The sequence below is a fragment of the Apium graveolens genome, chromosome 2, assembly GCF_009905375.1.
Source record: "Apium graveolens cultivar Ventura chromosome 2, ASM990537v1, whole genome shotgun sequence".
NCBI classification, from domain to species: domain Eukaryota; kingdom Viridiplantae; phylum Streptophyta; class Magnoliopsida; order Apiales; family Apiaceae; genus Apium; species Apium graveolens.
In genome coordinates this window covers 233,376,998-233,379,893 of record NC_133648.1, presented here as the reverse complement: position 1 = coordinate 233,379,893, position 2,896 = coordinate 233,376,998, and positions in this window count along the sequence as shown.

The following is a 2,896-nucleotide window of genomic DNA, read 5'->3' as shown; positions in this document are numbered from 1 at the left end:
TCTGAGATGCACCAATTTAAAGGTAAAAAGTCAGATTGCTTGAAACAGTTCCAGATGGCCCTTTCAGTGACTTCTCCTTTCTTTGTAAGCTTGGATTTCTTAGGCTTTCTCCCAACAAATTTGAGATTGACTTTTAATGAAGGCTTGGCTAAAGGTAAGGTTGTGATTTTTTTGAGACTTGTTTGGCTTATGGTGATTGGAATTTTTAGGAAAGAGTTAGCTATTTGTTTGTACAGAAATTTTAGCTTAGAGGTTGAGAGTGGTTTGTTGATTGAGGTTGTTGATACAAAAGTTTTGGCTAGAGGTTGAGCTAGAGCTGTTTGGATTTTTAGGGTTTGTTGTGGTTCTGAGCCATCATATCTCCTTTTACTTATTCTCTCATTAGCACTCTTCTTCTCATCATTTTTCTTATCATCCTCCTTCTTCTTCTCACCACCCTTGCTGCCAGATGGCTTAGTGGATTGACTTGGATTTGAGCCAGAGGGATTTTGATCATCTTTCTTCTGCTCATCATCATCCAAGTTATCCTTGTTAAATTGAATTTTAGGCAAGTTGGCTTCAGCATCACTCAAGTATCTCCCCAACATCTTTATCATCTCCTCATCTTCAAAAGTCTTGTTCCTTTTTGTTCTCATCTCAGTCTCCAAAGTCATGATTAGCTTCTTGTTGGCCATGACACATTGCTTAGGAATTTGGAAGTGTTTGAAGTGTTTGGTGGTAGGACAGATGTATGCTACTCCCTTTCCAGGCTGTAGATAAGCTTCTGGAAAAGCAGCCACTTGTGCATTCTTCAATTCTGTTAGCAAAAGAGTGTCTTCATGAATTACCATTCTGACTTTGTTTATTATAATGTCTAACTCAGACGCCCTTCTAGAGAAAAGATAATTGAGGGACACCTGCATACACCTGTCTACCCCTGAGTCATTTAGGTTGACCACTATCCTTCTTTCCTGAAAGTTGTCTTTTGTCACCAAGATCACCCTTATTGAGTTTATTGTCATGTACAAGGCTTTCTTGTAAGTGAAGAAATTGTCATTTAGGGAAGCCCTGAGTGCCTTAAGCAGTTCATCAAATTCCTTGCTTAGACTAGGTCCCTCTGCTGCTTTAATAAGCCTCTCCATGTTAAGATCAACTTCTTGATTTAAATTCTTTTTAGCACCCTGGACTTGTTGAGTAGATAATCTGGATCATGTTAGCCTAGCCTCTATCTCCCCCTTAGTCTTGTTGGCAGGCATGAGGAGGGTAGTAGGAATTTCAGGCCTTATCTGTTCTGGAAGAGATGGTAGAGGAATGTTGAGCTTGCCAATAATGGCTCCCAAAGCAACAGATTTTTACATTTGAAGGTGCCTGTGAGAATCCACCAGGGTCTTTATGTCTGTCTGTTGGCTTTTGACTAGTGAAGTCAAAGCCTGGACTTGAATGTTGAGAGAAGCATTGGAGTTATTCAAAGAAGCTACTTGAGTTTTGAGTGCTTGAATGTCTGTAGAATAAGAGCTTGTGGTAGAGATTGCAGTAGACTGACCAAAAGTAGCTTGCACAAATTTCTGAATTTCATCCATGACCAAAGGTGAAGGAGTGTATCTTGCAGTGTGCATCTGATCCAGCTTTAACCTTGTATCATTGGATTTGGAGATATGATCTTGAACAACTTTGTGCAAGGCTACAAATGATTCTTTGAGCTGATTTACACTTTTATCAATCCCACTGAGATCATACCTTGACATTTGTTCTGAGAAGTGCTTGAATTGGTTTTTGATCTCAGCTTGTGAAGGGGTGATTTGGTCCATCTTTTCTCTGACCATCTTCATTACTTTATCTTAATGACCATTCAATGTTATTTATAGAGCTTTTCCAAAGTTGTGAAAAGCCTTGATTTGAGCCTTGTAGACCTCATTGATGGCATCATACACCTCTTGTGGAGTGAGTGATCTTGCATTGCTCCCCAAGATTGTAATGTACTCCTCCCTAAATTTAGCCAACACAACATCCATCTCAATAGAAAATTCCTTGTCCAACCAAGCATCACAGTTGGCATCCTGACAGCTTTATCAACAATCTTTGCTTGATTTTCTTCAACATCAACCTGATATGTGAGCATGATTGCTTGATAGTCTTGATTGGGCATATTGAATATGAGCAGTTGTTGAGAGATTTGAGCCAGGTCTCCAAGTTGATCAACTCTAAGATCTTCAATAGTAGATGGTTAATTTGCAGTGTCTTGGAGCCATTGAGAGATGATGTGTGATTGAGAGGTGGAAGGTTGAGCATCAGAACCACCTGTGACTAAAGTCACAGTTTTACTCACAGATTGCTCTGTGGTTTTGACAAGTTGTTGTTCCTCCCATAGAATGGGAACCTCCAATTGAATTGGAGGGGATTTGAGTGGGTTACTGTCATGTGCACCAGTCTCAAACCCTTGTGCTTCTTGCAAAGCACTGTCACTTGAATGTGATAAACTTGCCGCCCCTATAGCAGGATCATTGGAAATTATACTCCTAGCATCAACTGCCAAAGCAATTTCTGCTAGGGTTTTGAGGGGAGTTGTTCCTATATGAGGAACCTCCAATTGAATTGAAGAGGATTTATATAGCTCCCCCTCAGGAGTACTACCCTCAAACCTTACAGTCTGTGAAGACTGATTTACACATGAAGGTGCATTTAGTATCTCCATGGGGTCTTCAGTAAAAACTGATAAATCCCCATGGTTTTGATGGTGTCATCAAGGTCTACCCCAGCTAGTAGCCTCTCACCATCTGAATAAAGTGTCTGGGTGGTGAGCAAGGTTTCTTGAACCAAGTCACTTGAGTGATCTTGCACTTGAGAATTAAATTCAAGTGCTGTTGGTAGAGAAGAAATTTGAGATATGAGAGAGTGTTTCTCAGATGTGAGTGTTGGC